Source organism: Falco rusticolus, chromosome 10 (assembly GCF_015220075.1).
Source record: "Falco rusticolus isolate bFalRus1 chromosome 10, bFalRus1.pri, whole genome shotgun sequence".
NCBI classification, from domain to species: Eukaryota; Metazoa; Chordata; class Aves; order Falconiformes; family Falconidae; genus Falco; species Falco rusticolus.
Window position 1 is genome coordinate 314,472 of NC_051196.1, and position 24,802 is coordinate 339,273.

Here is a 24,802-nt window from a genome sequence, read left to right on the forward strand (position 1 = left end):
CCATCTTGGAGGCTGAATCAAGATGCCTAGCTTGCTTCTAAGTGTTCTGACCTAACCAGCATGACCTAAATCTTGCAGGAGTGGAGAAAAATGAAACCTCAAGCCCATAAGGATTCTCACTGCCACTAGCAGCCTACAATAAGTCTGCCTGCCTTATTATTTTATGGGAGTATATGCCTGTATTTTAAATAACCCAAATGTTGGTCAAATCCAAGACAGCACTATGATATGCAAAATTTCATTACTGATTGAGAAACACATGGAATGCATCCAGGGAGACTGAGCTGCCTGCCTTTTGAGTAAGAACTGTAAGAACAGGTCTCCAGAGCAGCTGTGTGGAAAAGTTTTCAGTGTTTGTGTGTTGTCACCACAGCTGCACATGACAACTGCCAACCTACAACCCATGGACTGCTTGTGACAACCCAACTTTCAACAACGAGCTGGGATCAGCGAGCAGGTTCAATAGACTATTCCACTTCCCTCAACCGAAGAAGGAACTTCTCAACTCCTCTCCCTTCCCCTCCAAGGTCATTCTACATGTGAAGTATAGCTGTGGTCCTGGCAAGCTGGTCAGAGGCAGGAATGGGCCTACCAAAAAAAATCCTTCTTTAAGACTGAAAGTAGTTAAGTATCTACCTGCCAAAAAAAACCCTGAACCCCCCCCCAAAAACCCAAAACCAGCTAGTTACCGTTTACCCCACCTCAGTTTCTTTAATGCTGCTTTCCAAATGATCTAAAATTTGTTACACTCCAATGAGCCTTCCCCTTACCCACACCTACAAAGTATACACCTCCACCTAAACAAAGTCTGTAGCATTGTTGGTTGCTAAAAATCTCCCACTACTGAGGCAGCAGGAAGAAGGTAGTAATTGGAACAACCTGCTTTTACAGACTGCAAATTATCCGTTACGAAAATAGTTACTATTTGTAGCACCTGAGAGGTACAGTTCAGAACAGATATCCTCACCATGCAGAATTCTTTAGTATTTTTTAGTAGTTTTGGTTATTCAATGATACCTGAAAAAACTCTCCGCATCTTTATAAAATCCCAGCATTACTTCCTAACAAACACTAAGATACCATCAGAGGCTCATGAAATCACTGGTGTTACAAATAGAGTATATTCTCCCACTGAAAAGGAGTAGCAACTATCTCCAAGGAAAAAGGAAATGCTTCTTTCTCAGGGTAGAAACCACCAGCATGTGGAATTAAGGAAAAAATGAGATACAGCCTCATTTTGGAAGTGAAGTATACATTAATCCAAATGATTTCAGCATCTAAATTAATCTAAGCCACCCCTGCGAAGAGGTGAAATCTGCAGAGAATTATTAAACAGTAACATAAGTAGTATGCTATAGTTTCAATAATGGAAGAAGGTACACATAAACTTAGTGCTGGTTAATACAAATGGTCCTGTAAGCTTTGTTTGAGTCTTTAAGGACTGGAAAGTTTCAAGTTTCTGGTTCTAAAAATGTCAGAAACAATACAGGTAGGCTATGAAAAAAAAAAACCACCAATGACCCAGCAGAAGGAAGTGTAGATGAAATAACTGAAGGTAACCGAAACATCCCAAATTGTATCTCCTCAACAAAAATATTCTTTCCTAAAAGCTTTCAATTTAAATTTAAGTGCAATCACAATTTTAGAATGTGTTTTAACTCACAGGTCAACACTGAATTAGTTTTAATGCTTCTTTTGACTCTCATCTGTGATGATTTCACAGGCTGGTGTGGTCCTACAGTACAAACACTCCACTAACAAGTACTTAGGAGCCTGACATGAAAAACATAACTTACAATTCATGTATTGCAAAAAAAACCCTGAAATACTTAATGAGTTTTACCAAAATTCCTAAAAATAATTTACTATTTTTTTGAAAACAATTTCCTTCAAGCATCTTGTTTGCTGTTTTACATGCATCAACAGCCCCCACTGTCCCATGTCTGCTCCCTTTCCATTTATTGCAAACAATTTTATACTTTACTGACTTAAGTTTACAGACTAGTGGTGTTCTTACACCAATTTTCAACACTTAATTCTTAATGACACATAACATAAGTTATCTTTACCTTTACCCCTTGCATTTGAGTAAAGGGTATACATTCCCAGACACAGAGAACTCGCAAGATCTAGGGAGACCGTGATTTCTAGGTGTAATTCTCGTATCAGTAAACGTGCATTTCAAGAAGTAACAAACATTGCAAGAGTCACTTCTCTGCTGCACTAGTAATACAAGATGCATCATTACCTGTTTAAACAGCTACAACTGTAAATAGGAAGTATTCTTTTTTCTATACAGACATAGAACAAACAAAGGAGTGCATATCTAAGCTGACATTTAACTGTAACTTCTCATATCGGGTTTACAAATGAAAATTCCTATCTTTACCAAAGCACATGTACTTTGAAGATCTCTCTTTTGTTACACTTCAATTTGCATTTTTATTGTGCTCCTTTTGTTGTTTTATCCTCCTTCAGGTTTAGATGAGATTTCACCAACTTCTGAATAGCAATTCACATTTAAGAAGAGTCTGTCTACACAGGGCTACGAATAGCCATTCTAAATATTTAGGCATAGACATTTCCACATTCACAGTCTGCTTCTGTAGGAAGCGTGCACATGTGGAAAATAAGCTTGGTACACTAATGATCATGAATTTCCATATCTAAATTAGCCCTCCATTTCTCAATGAAATACATCCATGTCCTGCAACTCTCAGGGTCACATAGGAATGAAAGACAGGATTTGATCACTGCCCACTTACAAACAGAAACGTTACTGTGCAAGGTTGCTTTCTGCATTTAGTGTTTCTTATAAGAACTCTGCAATGAAGGTAAAAAGATGTGGAAGCCAGAGATAAGATTCCTCCACTTTTTGAAATGGAAAAATCTAAGTCCACTGGACTTGCCCACTAAAATATTCACTAATACAGATTCCCCCCCCCCCCCGAGCAGTTATCAATCTTGAATCTGCCAAGTATAGTGTTATTCTTTATTTAATATTGGAGTTACAACTGTGTAATGTATTTCAAGCTATAATATGCAGTGTTAGTGTCCTAGCCTCCCCACATGTAACCTGTTCCCCACTGACAGGGGCCCATACTACAAAAAGCCTCAGTGATTAAAAAAAAAAAACAACAAATAAACCAAACCTTGCAAGGGTATGGACATCACCCATATGAAAAGTTTGCACATTTCATGTTATCAATGATTTTATGACCTTTGTCAACTGCCGGTTTCAAATAAGCCTTCTACAAATGAACGAACAACTTTAGAACACACATCTTTCAAAATGGAGCCTCCTTTGGAACCAGTAGTTTCAGTCATGCTGTAAAGCTTACACCATCCATTTCCTAGATTTCCTAGCAGTTCTAGAAACAAAGCCATTCAGAAATGACTGATTTCTGAATGTAGATCTGGGTAAGTAAAATTACTTCCTCTAACACAGAGGGATTCGACTCACACTCAGATGTTGAGAGAACCTAGTTGCTTCATAGTCACATTAGTGTAACTGAACAGTAACAAACACCTATACAGGTCCTGAAAGCAGACTCTAGACCGCTATTAAGTTTCTTTAGAGCAATAACTTTTATTGTAAAGTCAAGGACATCTAGTCTTCCTTAAGACTTACAATTTCAGACTAGACTATGGTGCCATCTTATGCTGTCAGTGTCTCTCAGGAACTCTGGAGCTCTATCCTCCATCAGCTTCTTTAAGGAACATTCTTATGTTGCACAAAACTGCTGTCTTCAGAGTCCTGAGTGCTCACCAGCACTTTTAATGAAACATTATCTGTGGACAAACAAGCAGTAGAACAGTTCTAGTGATACATGAATTACAACATTTGAATTATTTAAAAAACAAGTGCAATTAAGACTAGTTGTGTCATAGCTTATGAAGTTTAATGAAGTGGCATATGCACACAGACAAGAGTTTGGATAGTGACATGTCAGCTCTGTGTGTGACAGCAGGCCAAACTAGTGAGCAGGCTCTGCATACTGCAGCTATGACTAACTCTTCATTGCAACTTTCAAAATCTGTCTGAACCTCTGGCACACACAGAAGTACCAAGTCTGCACACAGAGGATTATAAAGATGAGTATCATCCTAAACAAGTCCATCCACATAAAAGATATTACATGCAGTTGTCAATATTTCTAGCACTTACTGCTATTTGAATCCAACATTGCATTTTCAACTCTTCTAGAAAAGATGGTCTGAATGACTTTATTGTACTGCAGAGATTGACAAGGCTAGTCTAAAGGTGTTTATCTGATGATAGATAAGGGAGATCACAATTTCCCCATAACTTAAGCAAGTCGCTTAAGGGTAAGTTTGTGTCAAAAATAAAGAGTTCCTGTGTTAACATGTGCAGTTGTGTCCACAGGTCAGCACTGCTATAAAAACACAGGTCACACTATCTAGCTGTTATACCCATAAGCACAGCAGTAAAACACAGAATGAAACTAGTTATGATATGGAATCACAATGAAAACAAGAAACAATTATTATTAATTTTTTTATGCTAGGGGTCCGTGTCTTAAAAATACTAAAAATTTTGGGCAGCTACCCTTGACCTTAAATCAGGGTCAGACTGTTACTTTCTATTACACCAGTCTCTTACTAGAACTGCAAACAGGGTTTTAAGCCACACTGAAAAAAGTTATGAAAAGCTGCTCCGGCCCCAAACAGGTTAGGAGTCAGGTTACATGCAGCAGATCACTAAGCAAGGAAGGGCTAAGAGGAAAAAAATAAAACACAAACCAAGAACATACAGAACGACTTACTGTAATTCTAGCTGGTGACAAATCAGGAGTCTTACAATGCAAGAGCTTGAATCTGACTTCTAACATGAATTATTACCATACTAGCTCTTTAAAGTGTTTCTCAAAATCACAGGTCAAGTTGGTTCCGTACCATTAAGGGAGGAGTCTGAAAAAAGCGGGAAAAGAATTACTGTGTCTGAGAACATGGCGAGATAAAAAAAAAAATCCTGCTGCCTTCCAGAGACATTCAAGACCCTTGCCCTTCTTGAATATCACAGCTCACTCACTATGTGGTAGCACACATACATCTAGCATACACGTATTCTGCATCTCTTCTGGCCTTATTCTGCTAAAGACGTTTTAGTTCAAATCAGCTCTTCAGTTCTTAACTCTCATTTGCAGACAGTCTCAAATATCCTCTACAGCAGAAACACTTTACATCTGAAAACTAAAATTCCTCAAAGCATCAGCTTAAGTCAAGAACCCATGTCCTGTCATAGGCTGAATCTTGTGTCTCCTCAGTCACACTTTGCTATGGTCTGCATAGGGTAAGAAGCGAACTGAAAGAGAACCACGATAGAAAAATTCTCATTGATTGTAATGAAGATGCACCTTTTAAAAAGATACAATTCAGAAAGCCTATCCTACAAAAGCCTACAGGGCTCTAGCCTCCGCTGCCTCTTGTGCCCTTTGACTCAACATCCCATGGAACAGTGTGATCTGGTTAAGCAACCAGGAATCAACAAAACCTAGGAAAATTTCCTGATTTTCGGTGAGGTTCTGTTTGTGGACAAGCAAGTGGAATTGTTCAACATAAGTCTATTAGGCAAATTTACTCATTTTATTCTAGAAACAGAAATTTCCTAATTTGTACATTAACTACACAACCTTTGTTGAACAAACTTAACTTCCCTATCTCACCTTTTCTGTTGACAAGCCCAAAACAGAGCTGAATGGCTGATCTTTCTAGGCAGATGCAAAAAGTTAGAACAGAAATTATTTTTTTTCCTCCTGTGCTGCAAACCAGTGTAATTACTCCTGTTGCAGCAACATCTGCCTTTCCAGACACTGAGAAAGCAGAGACTGGAAAGCAACCTACTACATAACAGAATTTCAAGATCCAGAAAACAAAACAAATGCTCATAACTAACTTTTCTGCCCTCCCTCCCTGCTTTTCTTTCAAGCATAAGCTACATAACAGAATACAGCTCTCCCACTTCAAACCAGTTACAGTACTTAAAAGCTGGGTGTGTTTATTTGCTTTTCTGCCTTGTACTTTATCAATATTAATATCAAAAGATGCATGTTATAATCATTCAGAATTGTATTCTTGTGTATTCTATCATTTACCACACTGAATTGTTACTAAATTGATGGTCTTGCTATTTAAAGGCTCTTGTTCTAGTTTTACATGCATGACATCCAGCTGGCAACTCTCTTTGCAGCTGAGTTACAAGTATTTTAATATTTAGTCCTTAAACCAAAACAATAATGCTAAATTAGAAGTAAAAAAACAAAGAAACAAAAAAAATCCACAACCCAACAAAATACTACGAAGAATAATGCCTATTTGAGGATAACAAAACCAATTAAACAGGCAAATGTGATGTGCCTGCCTTCCTGCACATACCTGCTGGAAATGCTGGGAACTTGTTATACGCAAATGTAAAATAAGAGTTCTCATGTCCATTTTATTCACATTCAAGTCAACAGGCTAAATATTTTGTCTCTCAATGGGCACATACTGAGCCCCAGAACAACCCCTGGCTTTAGACATACAACCCTAATTCAACTGTCAAATTTGTTATCAGTGAAAAGATTGGCAAAAGCACTACCTTTTGCTATTCCAAAGGAACAAACTGGAAAACAAGCGTAGGGCAAGCAGAGAGAAAATTTTTCTACTGCAAGTGTTCCACACAGTAACATTCAGGATTCTGTAACGTCACACAACTTCTGCTAAATCAACAGGAGCTCTGGGTCTATCCAAGATTTGAACTTGATCTATTAACTGTGTATTTTATACAACCAAGAAGTTATCTCAAACTACCTAGCAAAACACTGTGATCAAACCCAAATACTGATTCCTCAGTATATGCAACACTCATTAAATAAAAAGAGGGTAATGCAGCCACTTTTCTTTTGAGTCAGTAATTTACTGCCCTAACTCAGGCACAGAACCTGACCCTAGCTTTGCCGATCAGGTGGCAGCCAGTGGAGCTCGAGCCAAACCTCAGAAAGCCCATAAATAACGTTGCAATACAAAGGCTTAACCAACTAAATTAGTTTTTCCTTTCCACACACGACGTAAGAATTACAGTGTCACTAAAGCGTCAACAGGACAGCCGTACGTAAAGCTCGAAAAAAATCCTCTTAATTGCAAAGGAGCTGACCGGGCCCACGCGAAGCCCCTTCTGTTCCACCCGTCAGTAACTCCGCCAAGCCCGCCCCGCACCCCGCCCGCGGCCCCTCCCCGCCTGCAGCGCCGCCGTGCGGCAGGGCGCGGCAGCGCACCGCGGGCTGCTCGCCAGGCCGGCTCGCAGGCAGCGGGGCGCCCGGGAAGCCGCGCAAGGCGGCTGCAGCCCGCAGCCAACTCCCGGCGACAGCGGTGCGAGAGCAGCCTCCCGCAACGCCCAGCCCTCCCCAGCGACGCCCGCTACGCGCGGACACGGGCGCCTGCTCCGCCCGCCCCGGCGGGGCACAGGGACGATCCCCGTCCGGGCCCGGCCCCCCCCCCCGGCTGCTGCGCGGGAGCAGGCGCGCGCCGGCGGCTCCCCCAGCCCCTCGCCCGGTCCCCGGGGCCATCCTCCTCCCCGGGCGCCGGGATGCTGCCGCCGCGTCTCTATGCGGCGGGACGAGGCGGGAAGCGGCTGCAGGAAAAGCCGGGAAAGGGACCTGCTCTACCCACCGGAAGCCCGGGAGCGGCCGCCGCCGGCACAGCCTTACCTCCGCTCCCCGGCTCTGGGGGCCGCCGCTGCCCGCCGCGCCCGCCTCACCTGCGCCGTCCCTCCCAGCGCCGCGCTCAGGTGCGGGGGCGCACAGCGGCAGCGGCCCGCTGCGGCGGGGACAGCGGGCCCCAGCACGCCGCGCCTCCCGCCGCCGAACCCCCGGCCCTGCTGCGCACTGCACCGCCGCTCGCGCCCCTCCCCGCGGCGCGCGCCCTTCCCGCCTCACCCGCTGCGGCGCGCGCGCGCCGGCCGCCCCCCGCCCCAAACCACTGCGACCGTTAAAACCGTTGTAACTTGCCCGGCGCCTCTGCTCACGCACCCCCCTCCGAGTAGGGCGGCTGGCGCCGGGACTGCGAGGTGCCATTCAGCCTCAGAAGTTCCCCAGCCCCGGGGAGAGCTCAAGGGGGCCGGCCGCCCCACGTACCGCCCCGCCGCGGACACGCACCGTGCTCCCCCCGGAAAGCGGCGGGGGCGGGCGGCCCTCCCCCACGCCTCGCCCGCCGCCCCCGGTAGATACGTACGCGCAGGCCGCCACAGCGCCCTGCTTCCCCGCTGCCGGCGGCACGGGCCCCTCCGCTCGGCGTTTTCGCCAGACAGAGCGGCCGCCAGGCCTCCCCCCCCGTCGCCGCCGAGTGGGTGTGTGTGGAGAGGAGACAGGTAACGAGCGGGCGGGAGAGAAGCCGCCCCCGCTTCTCCCTGAGGCGGGAAAGGTCTGTGGTGAAACCGCTCCCGCCCTCCCCCCGCCCCGTCGCTGCAGATGCCCCCGGGAAGGGCTGCGAGGCTGGCAGCGACAACAGCCACCCCCTCCCCCGGGAAAGCTGTTCTCCCTCCTTCTCCCTCGCTCGCCTTCTTTTCAGCTCGGCCGCTTGACTGACAGCGAGCCTTCCAGCGGCCGCCCACGCGCGCTCCCGTTTCCCCTCAGCCGAAGAGGGAGACGGCGAAAGCATGAATGGAAGAGCTGGGCAGCGAGCGGGAGCGCCCGCAGAGAAGCCGGCCCCGGACCCCGGGGGCGACGGAGCGGCCGCTGCCGCAGTGAGGCCCCCCGGTGGCGGCGGGGCTCCGCCGGCAGGCCCAGGCGGGTAGGACGGCGGGCCGTCCGTGGCCCTCGCCTCCGTGGGCTGCTAGTTCCCGAGTCCGAGTGAAGAGGAGCCGGCGGCCGCAGACTGTCCACGCTCCCCCCTGAGGAGGGGGACGAGAGGCCGCTCTGAGACGCTGCTACTGTTCCTCAGGGGTTTCTTCCTGCCATTTAGGCCCCAGGTTCCCGGGGCCGCATCTGAACTTTGGGTAGAGCGGTGGCGGTGGGCCCTTGGGGATTAGTGCAAATGCTTTAGTTAGTGTGGTTGACTTTGTGCTGAAGTGGATGAAGAGCATGCCTCTTGTCAACTCACGTTTGGGTGAAGAATCTCGGGGCAGGAGGCTGACTTCTCAAACCAGAGCCATGACCATAGTCTTTACATGTGAACAGCGTGGCTGATTCCTCATCTCCAGTAAACCTACTTTGCTTCACTGAAGGCAAACCATTTTATACTGATAAAACCCCAGCACCTAATACCTGAATTAAGACTTGTCCAGAAGTAATAGGAGAGAGGAAAGCATCTCAAAGACTGCTTTAAACCCACTTGTTTTTTACAGTGGTTACTTTGTACTGTGGGGTGGCCTGTTCGGGGTAATCCTGTTCCCCACGTCAGTGGTCCTTAAAGTTGTAACTTGTTAAACACATAATTCACAACCTCTGACTGGAGAACAGAGGTTTTTCCCAGTGCTTTGTCATGAATATTGTTGAGTTTGATTTGTGACTTTAGTTTTACTAGCTTAATTTACTGGAGAATTAAAGGATTAATTGTTCAGGCGGTGGGGGCCTACTAAGTCAGCGGAACTACCTCAGTATCTATTCACTGAAGGGCAGTAATTCCTCTAAGTTACATAATGTTTTATATATTTTCTTAATTTGATTTATTGAAATCCTTGATTGGAAAACCCAATAGTATTTATCTAAATCTGTCCTACGATTTAAATTGAATGGGGCATTTTCCACTTCTGAAAATGCACAAATCATTTGTTATGTGCTGTTAGGTACATTGCATACTGCATTTGAGAGGTATCTGCATTTGCAGTTACATAATCAATAAACATGGGTTTTCATCCCATGAATCTAGAATCGGATTCTGAGCTGGTTTAATTCTGTATGCCTCCACAAATTTAATGCCTGCCAGAAAATTTATATCAGCTGAAATGTTAGTCTCTGAATTTAAAAAAGCTGCTTGGGACTCATATGATAAGTGTCTTAGTAAGTTTATTTTTTTAGATTTTGTATTCCTAAAAACTGAGTGCAAAATAAAATATTGTCCTTTGCTACAGAATAACAAAAGTAACATAATTTAGAAGGGTCAGTGCAATTCTTTATGTATTTGTTTTATTATGTTTGTGCTGTAGTTCAACATGACTCACCTACAGTACGTATCGTTGCCACAGCTGTTGTAAACCTCCTTCTGAGTCAGAGACTGACTTTATGACCCAGGATTCTGGTGGTGAGTACTATCCTAGTGATTTTCCCAATTAAAAGAGAATTGCAAGTTGGTATCAGTGCAGGGTGAGTCAGTTTGATGTAAGAGGCAAAACTGGACTCATCAGTTACTACTGGACTAGCTCAGTATCCTCTTCCCTTCCAAAAGTCAGTGGCCTGAAAACCTGGAATGAGCCTGTGATGGGAACTCCTCTTGGAGTTCAGAAAGACTGCAGTGGAGCAGGGAATTAGCTCCTTGCTCCCAAATGCTCCTAGCTACTTTACCAGCCATCTGCTGCTTGTTGCTGTGGGGTGCACAGTAGCTTTTCAGGGGGTTGGGCCTAGCAGAAGTAAGTAGTTGAGAGGCAGCAGGGTTTCTTTGCTTTACTCTGAGAGCCATTTTGCTTCCTAGGCTTACCAAAGTGCAAGAGGTAAGACATTAAAATTACATGTGCTGCTACATGTAGGTCTCTGCTTTTTTTTTTTTTTTTGTGCTGAAAAACAGTCCAAATCTGCCCCAGCTGATTTTGAATAGCAAAATTTGGGTACCCTGTACTCTGCCAACTGCTTGCTGCAGAGAACATGTTGGAATCAGCGAACCAGCTCCTCTGTTAAAATTATGCCAGAAGGAAAGGAGCCAACATTTAGGGTTGGGTATATGGCTGAGCCATGAGTGCGTGATGAGTTTAAACTGAGGCTGGTTGTAATCTGGCATTAGACTTTGCTCTGGTGTTTTGTCACCCTGCCGGTCAGTGTCTAGCAGGATTAGTGCCTGGCTTGAGTCTGTGGAGGCCAATGGGAAGGAATCATTGCTGGGGAAGACAGAAGTCACTAGCCTGCCACAATTAGGAAGGGTTTAAGTGTGAGGTTGAGGTGAGGTTAACGTAATGATATGAGGGTGAAGGTTAGTGATTCAGTGACCACTCAGCTGGGTTTATTGCTAGCTATGCTAGGGACTTAAGCGTTGACCCTGGCAGCAGCTTGCTGCTAGGCAGGCAGAGGTTGCTGCCTTAAGGTTACAGCTGGGATCAGCGTTGAACTTTGGGTGAAGCACAGCTGATGAGCCAGGTTTGAAGTAGTGCTACCTAAATAATTTTGGGACATCCACTGATGTGATTGTGGAGTAGAGCTATAGCTGAAATTTGGGTTAAAGTTTGATCTTGCTGAGAGTGAAGCACTTAAACTGTGATGGGTCTGAGGCAGCTATTGGAGCAGGTAAAGGATCCTTGATAAGGGTTAAGGTGGGAATAGCTGGAATTTGTAACATTTGAAATTGGTATGCTGCTGTATTTGTGTCCTGGTTAATGCTGTAAGTCTTTTTGATTTTGTGGCTTAGGAAGTCATTAGAAAATCTAGTCCAGCAGGTTTATGAATTACTTTGGTTTATTTCCCTTTTGACCTTCCAACTGCTTGCAGCAAAAAGCAGTCAGGCCCTCACAACATGCTTCTTTTGGTGAAATTCCTGTTAGTGAATGAGGGATGGGAGTTGAGACTGCTCTCTGGGACTGTCTTTGACACAGATATATACATATATATTTTTAAACCTTATGTTCATAAATGCAAATCAGCCTTCTGGAGTTAAAAAATCAGTGAAGGTTTCAGTTTTATGACAAGACAGGCACACTGAGGTCAAAATGTTACCTGGGATGCACTGGTGAGGTTGCTTCCTTTCTCAGCATTTCATCTGCAGCAAAACAGATGACCTCCACTAGCAACCAGGACTGAACATCAGCCTAGTTCTCCTTAGATGTAAGAGCAAACCCTGTATAATCACAGGTACCATTGAGAGTAATCTTTGTGGGTTTTTTTGAGGATCTGTGTCTGAGAGAGCAGGAGCAGCTTTCTCCAGTGAAAGCCCTCTCCAAACACCAAGGTGACACCCTCAGAACGATGAGCTGTTCAGGTGTAGCTTTCACGCTTCTTGTTGCCACTTCTTCTCTTTTTAAAAAGAGAAGGAGGGTCCCATTGACAGCAGAGAAAACAGTGCAGTCTCCAATGGACTTGTGTTGTCTTGGGGGAATGTAGCAAAGTAGCAGTTAATAAATAATGCAACAGCTCTGGGCCTTGCTCCCAAATGGCTCAGTTCTTTCAAATGAGCCAAACCTGCTGTATTTATCTGGCCACATTAATACATATGAGCTGCATCCTTCTTTTTGTACCCTTCGCTTTGCAGTGTAAGGAAAGGATGAATCTTGCCTCCAGTGGGAAGAGTCCAGTGGAACCTGGCAGGCGCTTCTATTTCTTTTTCCTCTCTTGGTTACTTCAGCCTATGTCTTCTTTCAAACAGGACAGACCTTATGGAGAGATGGTTGAATAAAAGAGCCACAGGGCTAACCAGAGACAGCAGAGAGAGCTGATAAAGTCCATTGTGCACTGATGGGAGAAACATTTCCAGTCCAGCTCAGTAGTTCTGCATCATATATGTGAGGTCATGCAAAATGTATATAACCACACTTCCTTGAGGCTTCTCCAAACCATATAAGGGCCATCTTACATTTGGCCTCAAAGTCCAGACATATCTGTCCATCTCTTTCCTGTCTTGAGGTAAAGCAAAGAAAAAGTGATTGAGGACACTTGGACAGAGTAAGTCCATCTCCAACTAGCAAAAGCAGGTCCTTCAGTAACGAAGGATTAGTAGTTGTGGGGGTTTTCTAGGTTATTCCAAATATGCTGAACTATTGCATATAGTTATGTTTATTTTGACTTGGAGCTATGCCCTACTGTGTCTGTTGATTTTTTTTTACAAGTTTAGCTTTCATATAAAAAAAAAATATCTATAAATAAATGTCCATGGGACCAGACAAAATGTATCTGAGGGTGCAAATGTAGTGGTTTATGTCAGTAGAAAGCTGCTTTCTGCTGTCTTTGAAAGGTTGTGGCAAGTGGAGGAGGTCCCTGGTGACTGGATAAAGGCATATGCAGTGCCCATCTTCAAAAAAGGCAAGGAGGAAGATTTGTGGCACTGCAGGCTGGTCAGTCCCACCTCAGTCCCAGGGGAGGTTATGAAGGAGACTCGCCTGGAAACAGTTTCTAGGCATGTGAAGAAGAGGTGGTTGGGGAACATTAAGAATGGGTTTACCAAAGGCAAACCATACCTGACCAGTCTGATTGTCTTGTGTGATGAAATGTTTAGTTCAGGGAACAAGAGGAAGGCAATTGATGTTGTTTACCTTGACATTAGCAAGGCTTCTGACTTAGTCTCCTATAGCATCTTTGTATACAGTTGGGGAGGTATGGAATGATAGGCGAGCTGCAAGGTGGGTGAAAAATTGACTGAGCCCAAGGCCTGAAGGTAATGGTCAACAATTCAAAATTTATCTGGTGACTGGTTAGTAGTGATGTTCCTCTGGGGCTGATGCTGTTTAACATCATTATCAATGACCTACATGAGAGGACAGACTATACCTTCATTTCACAAATTAAACCAAATTGGGGCTGCTGTTCAAGCGGGTTGTCAAGAAGCTGAGGAAATGGGCCAATAGAAACTTCATGATGTTCTGAGGCAAACGTAAAGTTTTGTGAATTTGTGCAGTCTTGTATTTTTGTACCATATTTTTGTATTGATAGAGTAATCCCATGTGACAGTACAAGCTGGGGACCATCTGGCCAGAGAGCAGTTTTGCAGGAAAGAAAGTGGGAATCCCAGTGTGTAAGTTGAACCTCAATCAGCAGTGTGCCCTTGCAGCAGTGAAAGGCTAACTGCATTCCAGGTTATATTAGCAAAAGCATAGGCAGCAGCTGGGGGAATTGATTTCTCCCCTCTGTGAGGGGCTTGTGAGGCTGCATCTGGAGTTCTGAGTCTCCCTATGCAAAGGAGAGACTAACAAACTGGAGAGTGTTTAGTGGAGGGGTCTTTAAGATGGTTAGGATCTGGAGTGTGCTGCTGTAAAAGAGGGGTTGAGAGCACTGAGGTTTTCTTTGTTTTAACTTGGATAAGAGAAGGCAAAGGGAGGATCATAGTGCTGTCTTCATCTACCTAACGGTGAGTAATAATGACAGAATCAGATTCTGCATAGCAAAAGAACAGGAGGCAAGTGCTCTTTAAGTTGTAGCAAGAACTGCATTCTGACCAGATATAAGGGAATTGTGACTACTTTCTCTTGCACTGTGAGCATGGTTAAAAACTGGCACAGACTGCCCGGAGAGTTTGTGGTATCTTCATACTTGGTGGTACTCGGAAGTCAGCTGGACTGACGTCTAACTGAACCCTAAGCAACCTCATTTAACTTCCAAGTTGGTCCTGCTTTTAGTAGGAATCAGACCAGATGACCTCCAGAGGTCCCTTCCAGCCTGAATTTAGAGGCCGTGGTTTTAGAGGGTACTTTGCAGTTAGTCTTTGTCAATGACTCTCTATCCTGGTTTTCCAAGAAGGGGTTGTAAGGTTAAGGCAAGGAAACACGAAGAACTGTGTGGAAGTGTGGTAAAAAAGTTAGGTAGCACATACTAAAAAGGGGCTACAATAGAAACTTTGTGGCCAGAAGCTTTAGCAAGGGCCTGTGCAGTGGGCTCCAATGAGAAGAGGAAGGAAATGTATGTGAACCATCTGCAGGAACTGACTTGGGTTGGTGTGGAAACATTTTGTTAAACAGGCAGAATGCAGGGAGTTTTGTGTGAAATGCTGCCTGCTTAGCTGGCCCCTTTGTTTTGTAGTATCCTCCAGGTCTTCCCCTCTGACCACTTTTCTTGTATCTGTATGCATGATATAAATCAGGATAGATTTATTGAAGTGAACAGAGCCACGACACATTTGTTTTGGTTAAATATGAAATTAAAATCAGAGGGTTATTTTCATGCAGTAAACTTGGTAGGAGCATAAGGGAGAAATGTGATTTAAAATAGCATTTGGGAAATATATATAACAAAATGAACAAACAATATGCAGTGAGTTGTGTCCATCGGTTCCTGCAATAAAAGTGGAACTTCTCTAAGGAAACAAACTGGGAATAGCTTTTGCTCATCTGAAGCTGGAGCTGCCCTCTAGGTACAGCATTTTGGCAGTGCCAGTTTGTCCTGTAGCAACGTTGTGTGCTGGCCCCAGGGGAGGATAGTACTTTGTGTTCACAGCAGTCAGATGGTAACAGAGAATCTGAACTAATTTCTGTGTTCCCGTCACTCGGGAGCACTCATAAAGACGAATCATGTGCAACTTGAGTACAGTGTTGTCTTGAGTCTTGGTGTCTGCTTCAGCACTCTTGTCCTATAACAGACTGGGTGTGGTGCATCTCTGCACTCAGCTAGTACCCCCTGAAGCTAGCAGATCCCTCTCTGGGCAGAGCTTATTGCAGGCCTGGACCACAGACCATCATGCATTGAGAGACCCTGCACAGGTTAGCAAAGAAATCTAGTACAGTTAAGCAAATGTGATTTAAAATCTGGTTTGTTTCGCAAGTGAAGACCAAGAACTGCTATTCATACATAGCCAAAGGCTATACTGCAGTGTGTCCTAGGGACATGACAAATGCCACTGTCTTAGGGGAATCTGCTACAACACAGTTATCTTCTTACCTGGCTGCTATGCAGATTTTTAAGCCAGTGGCACTGCTGCCCTGAAGCAAAACTAACTGGGCTAAGGTAAGGCAGCAGTGCAGGGCAGCTTTGCTTTTACAAGCTTTGAAACTCAAGTGAAGCAGAATAGAATTGGCCAGGCTGGGTGGCAGCAGTTTGGCCACCTCTATTAAATATAAAACTCAACACACAGCAGAGAGAAGGGGCTCTGATGACACTGTTTCGGCTTTGTTCTCATGGTAACCATTATGTCATCAGGATACCATGGTTACTATAATTCTCCTTATATTTCAGATGTTAAAAAAGGCAGAATGAGGAAAAAACCCCAAACTTTTCCCAAAGTTGAGAGATGTGTTCATTCAGAATTAAGTAGTCATAAGGAAGGATTAAACAGCAGTTGTTAATACTTCATGGAAAAGCCATTTTGAAACCATGAGAACTGTTTTAATTAGTATTTGCTGTTTCTTCTGCTGTTCCTGTCACCATATGGTGCATGTCCTGGGGTTTCCCCTCTCTCAGCTTGTGTCACCAGCAGCTATTTTGATAAACGCACACCTACAGAAGGCTAACATGGTCATATTCAAAACTTTGGAAGCATAGTTTCTGCTTGGGGTAAAAAACTCAATTTGCATAAAACCCAGAAATAAAAAAAAATCAAAAGACCAGGACTGTGAGGGTATCACACGTTAGAGGTTCAAGAAAAGCGAAAGAAGTCTTGGCTTGGATGCTTTCAAGATGCTGAAGCATATGGCTCGGAGGAAATCAGAATGGCAGCCTGCTATTCCTTGTCTGGGGACAAAAAGCATGCTGATGGCAGTGTGCTTTCAGGGGATCATGCCTGCAGACCTCTGTGGCTACAGCATGAAAGATACCTTTGCTGAAGGAGAGAACACCTGCTCAGATACTGTGAGAATGTACGGTTTTGAAAATGGTCTGATAATGAGAAGTGGAAGAGTTTTAGACCATTTTATGCATGGATATGAGAAGGAACAGAAATAAAACGGGCAATGCATCTCTTTTCAAAGGCAGCTGGTGTTTGTGGGACCTTTGTTATTAGTAACTGCTCAGTGTAAGACTGCTTAAGGAAATTGGTGGGCATTCTGTACATTGTCAGTACCAGGTCTTGGGAGATAGTTCAAGACAGAATCCACAAATGCAGTGTATTTAAAATTTCAAATGCACTTTTGGAACTCATGATTTCAGGATTGCTCAGTTTGTGCAGGGCTGGTTTTGAAATGGTAGAAAAAAGGTAACAAAATAGTATGTATTAAGAATTGATGGGGAAATTCTAAAATCAAAGTAATTTTATTAGCATCTGTAATTGCTTGGTCTTATCACCTGTATTGTTCTTCCCCCATTTTCCCAATATTTGTTATCACTGCTTTTCTAAATTGGATAGTAAATTCCCAAGGCCAGGATTGTACTTTTCTATACCAACTCAACAGAGTTCAATCATAACAAAGCGGGTGAGACTCTTACAAAAGCATGTAACTACACAGGCTGGATTTTAGGTGCTAAAAGACGTCTATTTTTGCAGACAGATATATATCTATACTCACACTCACAGCCCATGAAAAAATGTTGTATTAGCCAACAAGAAAAAAGACTAATGGCTTCTGAGGAAACAACCATAAAGAAATCAATGAGATGTATACAGTTGGCTCTGAAATGGTGTCCTTCGATACATGTCAAGCTTCCCAAAGCATTACAATACCCCAGTTATCACCAGATTAATTTCTTCAGCTTCTGCAGGATCTCTTCTGTTCAAATCTAGCATTCAGAACATTGGCTCTGCATGGTTTTTGCATTCTTGCTGTTGCATATTTTACATAAAAATAGTCAAATCACAGAAATTTTGGCAAAAACAACAGCAATCACCAGCCAGATCTCCCTATACATAAAAATCCAGTCTAGCTTCAGCTGCTGATTTCAGGGGGAATGAAGGGAGGCAAAAGCACAAATCTGAAGGGAAGAGCTGTCGCTATAGAGAATATTGCCTCTTGACTATAAAAATTTACATGCCAGGAAACAACTAGTGGTGTTTTCTCATATTATATATATTATATATATAATATATATTAGAGAGAACATATTCTCTCTCTCTAAACAATCATCTGCCCTTTCTTAATGTTCACTGTAGCCTATCTGATTTTGTACATCTGTTGCAGTGTTGCAAATATTAGCAAACAAGCATTTCACAGCAAGTGTTGCTGCTAAGCGGAATTGATAGACACTTGAGATAGCTGAAGTCTGTATAACTGGGTATGGCTAAAGACTTGTAACTGTTTATCTCTCTGATTTAATAGTCCTCTTGCTCCAGATTGAAGAAAATGAATGTTAAAATTCATCCTTGGGAAGAGAAATACAAGCTCTAGTAGCAAGAGACCACATGGTCCAAGAGTCACATAGGAAAATGTTACATAGAAAGTATCTTCTGACTTGGGATAGTCCTACCAAGGTCAGGAATATTTGAAAACATAGGATTTCAGAACTCATTCAGAAAATAATAATTTCAGTGATACTTCTTAAGATTTCCAGGTGTCTGGAATAAATAAGTATCCTTTGCTACTGTTGTTCATTCATTGTCAGTATGTGCCAGGAATTATGGCTGTGCAGATGCATATATATAAATATTTATATGAATAATTGTGACCCCAAGAGTTCAACATATGGAAGCCAAAATACTGAACCAGGGGAGTCAAGCTGGATTAGGGCCTTATGATCAATACCTTGAGCAGAATTAAGTTTGGAATTGTATTTCTAAGAGATTGCTAGAAAACAACTTTTTTGGTTTTAACAGTATCTTGATGTCTTAAAGAATGCCTTCAGTATAGTGGAAAAATATGCGATTTGTCTCTGGTTTTAATTAGGTTTCAGGGCATATAATCAGCTAAGAATTTTAACTTGTATGTTATGGCAGGTAACATAAAGATATATATTCCTTTGCTGAAAATAACTTGATTAAGAAACCAAGGACCTACACATTGTATGTAGTCATCAGAAGTTGGCACATGCTCTGCAAGACTGGTTTGTCTGGCCCCTGAAGCTGTTTTTAGGCTTTTTCTTTGAATTCTTCTAGTTGGTATTTGTTCCCAGTCTCGTCACTTAGCATTACTGAACTGCCAGCAGCAGCAGTAGCTCCCTTTCTATCTGCCTGTTACAGCAGAGCCTAGTTTATCAGGCAGTGCTCAGAAGTTACTTCAAATTGTGACGTATGGGAGCTTATGAATTAAGTTTTTCCCATTTGAAAAATACTAGTAATGCAGAATGACAATAAAAGAACCTGAATAGCAATAGCCTATGTCAGGTGAAAGTTTTCTGGTGCAACTTTGGCATTTTTCTTGCATAGATACTCCTTTTGCAGTAGATGAAGCTAACTTTTCCTAGAATGCTATTTACAGAATATGGAATGCACGAAACAGTCTTCTTAATGCATACAAGTATCTTTAATTCTTAGCGTGTTTTTGTTGTTACACAAACTGTTTCTCCACAAATAGCCATCATATAGTCTGGCTTGCTTTTGATTGGAAAATATATGGTGGGTCTAAATATACAATCTCAAGAACACTTGATTTGCGCCTCCTTTACTAAAACTTAGGAACTGCAAGTAACTGTTTTTGAAAAGTCATAAAGCTATTGCTTAACAGTACTGGCTGCTATGTAATTTAGTACCTCTCTACATGAAAAACATCAATGCTGCTAAAGTTTATATACTGCGAGAAACATAGAATTTTAATTTTATGTAATAACCATTTGAGAAAGTAACAATTTCCATTATTTAGTGGTTGGGTAATGCACACCGGTTGAGGTGTATGATACTTACAGTAGGAGTAACTGACGTAGGAGCCATGTGGCACTCAAGTATAGGATTCAGCAAGAGAAACTGAAAGGCCATCCAAACTTAAACTGGAGGGTGAGCTTTATCTTAAGAAAAAAAATTTACTTACCTGTGGCCAATTGTTGTATCACTATACATAGTGATACAACATCTATATCCCTACCCTGTTGCTGTGTCTTCCTAAAATGAAGCAGGAGGTGAACTGTCAAGAGGCCTTCAGAGGAGGAGGTAAGAAGTATACAGGTGTTATTAAAGAAGGAAGGTGCACTTGCTCCGAGCTATACAGCCTGATGCTTACTGGTTGTGCTGGTTTTGGCTGAAGCAGAGTTAATTTTCTTCACAGTAGCTAGTGTGGAGACACTGGAGACAATGTTGATAGTACAGGGATGTTTTAGTTATTGCTGAGCAGTGTTTACACAGAGCCAAGGGATTTTCTGCTGCTCATCCCACCCTACCAGTGCGTAGGTTGGGAGGCACAAGGAGCTGGGAGGGGACACTGCTGGGACAGCTGACCCCAACTGACCCAAGGGATATTCTGTGTCATATGATGTTGTGCTTAGCATATAAAGCCAGGAAAGGAAGAAGAAAGCAGGGAACGTAAGGAATGATGGCTTTTGCTTTCCCAAAGGCACCACACATTAGTGTGGTTAAGCCCTGCTTTCCCGGAGATGGCTGAACACCTTCCTGCTGATGGGAGGTAGTGAAAGAATTCCTTGTTTTGCTTTGCTTGTGTGCACAGCTTTTGCTTTACCTATTAAACTGTCTTTATCTCAACCCACAAGTTTTCACACTTCTGATTCTCTTCCCCTGTCCCACTGGAGGGGGAGTGAGCAAGCAGCTGTGTGGTGCTTAATTGCCAGGTGGGGTTAAATAACAACACTGGTCTTCATGTTTCATGATAGCAGCTCATGACAGGGTGGGGTCAGGTAGAGTTTTCTAAGAAAACTGGCTAAGGCATGGCAAAGAGGGTAAGAAGGTGGATTACACACACACATACACACACGCCTTCTTTCATGTCCTCTTTTAAAGCATTCTTTGTAAGCCAAATACAGAGCAGGATTCAGATCAAACTGGACTATTGCTCTGTTCCTGAATGGCAATAGTTACATTTCATCTTTCCATCTATTTCCTAAATAAAAGTGTTGTAAGAACAAAGCAATAGACAAGCTTGAGAACCAGGAGCAGTGATCATTAGGGCTTATCGCAAAGTGCTGCTTTGTCAGGCAAATGGAGTGCGGTTAATTGAAAGTGGGCTGCTAAAAACTGTTTTGGTTTTACCTGGCTTGTTAATACCCACCTCATAGCTTGGTACTGCAAAAGAGGGAGGGACTAATTTCAGCACTGTACCTCTTAGCTATTACTTGTTGAGAATCAAGTCTCCCTTTGACTGGAGTTGTCAAAGGGACAAGCTGCAGATTGACTTCCCCGTTGTGCCACCAAATCCCTATGAAGACTTAGAAGAATAGCAAAGGGTGCTTAATGACTCAGTGTGCTCTCAGACTTCAACAGTGAGGGCCCCAGACAGAGGACTGTCATTCTTCAGGCTTGACTGCCTGTTTTTTTCCTCCACATAAATCAGGTTATCAGGTAAAGAAGATAGTGGGGAAACAGCACCTGCCTAGGTAACAACTCAGCTTGGAGCTGGGAGATTGCCAAACTTTGCATCTGGAGTGTGGAGAAGGGGAATGATCTTGAATCTTAATCTCTCAGCATGTCATTCCTTTATCTATGGAATACTGGTGAAGCTTTACCTCAGAAAGTGTTGTGTTGATTAGCTGATGATGTGAGAGGAATCTTTGTACAGAGGTTGTTGCCCTACGGAACTGATGGGGAGAAAGGCATTTCCGTGAGTCAATCCTTGTGTAATGACAGAGTTCAAAGATAGTGTCAAGACAAGAAACTGCAACAGTTTGCCACAGGTCTGGCAGCACTTGATGCTGTTATGGCTAAATATAGCTACATTATAAGAATCTTAACTTTTAAAGTAAAAATAGATTTTTCTTCTGGTCTGAGTCTTCAGGGACCAAAACCCAGAAAAAGAACAAAAAGAACCACAGTTCATGATTTTAAATGGTTAGTGGGGTTTTTTTCTGCCATTGTCATGGTTTTGTATTGCTTTGCTGCAGTGGAATATGAGACCAAAACTGAAGTAGGACAAAAAAACCCCCAAACCAACATCAGATGCGACTGTCATTGTTTAGCATAAGTTGGGCTAACTCTTCTTTTAATTGAATGCTTTCAATCCTGCTAACTTCAGTAGGATTCCATGGCTGTAACAAATAGCAGCATTTACCCATGGATCCTCTAGTCTGGATAAGGTGTAATAGCAGAAGCAAGAGGAGGTATGTGAGGTAGTCAACAGTACATGGTGGGAATTCAGTATCTGAATCTAAATGTATGTGATTTAACACAGTACCAAAAGGCCAAGGTGACAGCACTTCTTAAGTAGTATCCTTGTGTTGTGACACAGATTGATCCTACTCTGACTGAACCTTTAGTGATTCTCTTGCTTCTACCTCCTCAGAATTGCATCTCTCCAGAGCTTAGGTCATGCTCTGGACCATCCAAGAGAGCCATTTGGCCTCTCAGCTCTAGCAACAAGGTGGTGAAGGAACTGGAAATGGCTCTTTTTCTTGTAATGTGGCTCCATCTTCTTAGTGAAGGTCCAGACCTCTTGGGGCAGCGGCTACCTGTGGATGCCAGGGTATCATGAATGAAGGAAGGGTCGAGGGTTGTGGTGAAGCACAACATCTAAGGGAGCAGGAGCTCCAATGTGGTCATTGTGCTGAAGTCCTGGGTGAGGAGATTTCAACTTCCAGCCAGATAATTCTCTGTAGAGTGAATAGTATATGAGGGAAGAAAAAGTTCTCTCAGCCTGGAGACTGTCTCATTCCTGGTCTGGAGGGTCAAGGTAGGGCATTGTGTGATGAGGCTGCAGTGCTATTTTGTGTATTAGTGTCATTGAAGATTCAGATATATCAGCAATCCTCCTGAAGTAATAGGAAAATACCTTCTAGAACTAAATGAGTCAAAGCTGTTATGTACTGGAGTTTCTTGAATTCTTCAGAGCTGACTTGACTTTGAACTTTTGTAATTTACTGAGATGGTACAGCTGTGGACAAAGCCTGCCTTATAGCCTCCTTAACCTCTTGCCCCCAGGCCCTAACTGCAAAGGTGCTATTCTGAGCTCATATCTGCATATATTTGACTTGATATATAAAACAAATATGCTCTAAGATCACACTTGTCCATGACATGAGCCAGGGCAATTCTTTTTGAAGCTGATGCAAGTTCTGTCACCTTATATCCAGAGTGGACTAAGTCTTAAAAGGCCTAAAGCTGATTTTCCTCTTTCCATGTTCTTCCTGTGACTGGTTAGAGGAATTCAAGTAGCTATTTAACAGTTCAACAGCTGGGAAACAAAAGAGTTAAGAGTGAGTTTTTGTTTATTTGCTGAAGTATCAACTGAAAGCTCCCTTCTGTCTAATATCCATTTTGCATGTTAAATTTACAGCATTTTAATCCATTTATTAAAATGTCGATTCTCTGGACATTAACTCACAACATGGAAGCCTTGTTTATATTTATTGATGCAATTTCCCTAAGAGCAGAAGAGCAACAAAAAGGTGACCTTCAGTTTAAATTTAATGCCACACAGGAATCAAGAAATCTAATACCTCTTGTTGATTTAGAGTAGTGACACATATCACTAACATATTGCATGCATACACAAATTCGAGATGCTCTTGCTTGCCTTATTATACACTTCCTATTTCTAACTTAAGAATGTGTTAGTAAGAGTATAACACAAACTGTTGATACAGTTTTAACAAGAAGAAATATAGCACAATGCATCGTAGGAGTATGGAGTGATAGTTTTCCTGTGTGGGTTGGAGAAAGTGTTTTTTGAAGTATTCGGATTTCACAGACTATATATGATTAGCCTACTTGTTGCCAGTTACAGGTGGTCTAATGCTCACCTTCCCCTGTTACATGGTTTTTGTCATGACTGTCATCATCATTTAATCATTAGAGCAGTGAACAAAGAGTCAGAATTCCTGGCTGCTGAGAGTAGTTTGGGTGATTTACTGGTTTTTTTGTCCTTGGATCAGTCAGAGTTCAGTCTCTTTAATGCCTCCGTCTTTCCACCTGAAAGCAGAAATAATCTGGAGGTTGATACATTTATGCTTAGGATTCTTTCCCCACTCTCTGCAGTAAAAGAGCAAATAAATGTAAGCATATCGTCCCATGTGAAATGCTGGTATTTGAGAATTTGTCTTTATCAGGAATTGGGCCGAACACAGTAATATCGATATGTTTTCCTTCCTGTGGGTTGAAAAGTTTCAATGAATGCTGGTTAGGAAATGGAGGCTCAGATCTTTCTGTAGTCCCAAAGTGAATTGGTTGTATTATGTTTCCTTAACAGAAAAGGAACATTTTGATTTGGATTCAGTTTGACTTGTCTCTGTGTCACCTAAATGATTTCAGTTTGTCATGCCAACCCAGTGGGTTTCTCTAAATTGCCTAGGGTCAGGTGAGTCCCAGGGCATGCTGTGTTAGTTGCCCTGCTTTGTGCCCATTCATGATCAACAGGAGATCTCAGATAGCTGGGACTGAAGGGGAAAGAAGCACAAGGCAGCTGTACTGCACTTCACATGAGGCACCACAGCAATGGACATGTGGAAGCTGGGAAAATAATAGACACACTTATCTTGCCAGCAGGGAAACAAAGTGCCTCCTGTCACTCAGAGCAACTCTGAGGCAGGCCTGTCTGAGGCCTGCTGCCATCAGAAATGTGACAAATTCAGGTCTGCTTTTACTGAGACATTAGAAATGGCACTGCAGAGACTCAAGAGATCTAAATTAAAATTCCAGCTCTTGACACAGACTTTTGGAGTGTATGAACAAATTACAATGTGCCTCAGTTCCTACTGATTAAAAAAAAAAAAAAGGATGATAATTTTTCTTCTCTCTGACTTTGTCTTGTATCAGAGAATTAGACTGAGGCCATTTCTCACTCAATAGATGTATTTGAACCCCAGCCCTCCTGAGGCAGCTAAGCAGTAAAAGTAGAACTAAAAATAGTAGTAAGAAGGTAAATAAGTGATTTCTAATACCTTGGAATTAATGTGGGATATTCTGATATTCATTTTATATACTAAGTAAGTAAGAATTATCTGTTTATGAAGACAAGTGAATTTTTATTGAATGGTATAAAATTTACCTGAGAGACAAGCAAGTAAAT

At 42.8% G+C, this 24,802-nt stretch overlaps 1 protein-coding gene across 16 annotated transcripts in view; it reads right to left on the reverse strand.

Annotated features, from left to right (window-relative positions):
* The window catches only part of PTPN5 (protein tyrosine phosphatase non-receptor type 5), a 77,011-nt gene extending 68,385 nt beyond the window's left edge, over positions 1-8,626 (reverse strand). For 6 of the 16 annotated variants that reach the window (XM_037402393.1, XM_037402391.1, XM_037402392.1 and 3 more), the window contains exons 1-3: positions 7,710-7,892; positions 4,788-4,932; positions 3,632-3,792 (exon numbers count right to left, since the gene is read on the reverse strand). The gene's annotated coding sequence lies outside the window, so the exon portion shown is untranslated. Of the gene's footprint in view, positions 1-3,631; positions 3,793-4,787; positions 4,933-7,709; positions 7,894-7,937; positions 8,181-8,232 lie in introns of those variants that run through there. The other 10 variants (XM_037402402.1, XM_037402404.1, XM_037402399.1 and 7 more) reach the window with 7 other exon arrangements.
* Positions 8,627-24,802: the final 16,176 nt, after the last annotated feature.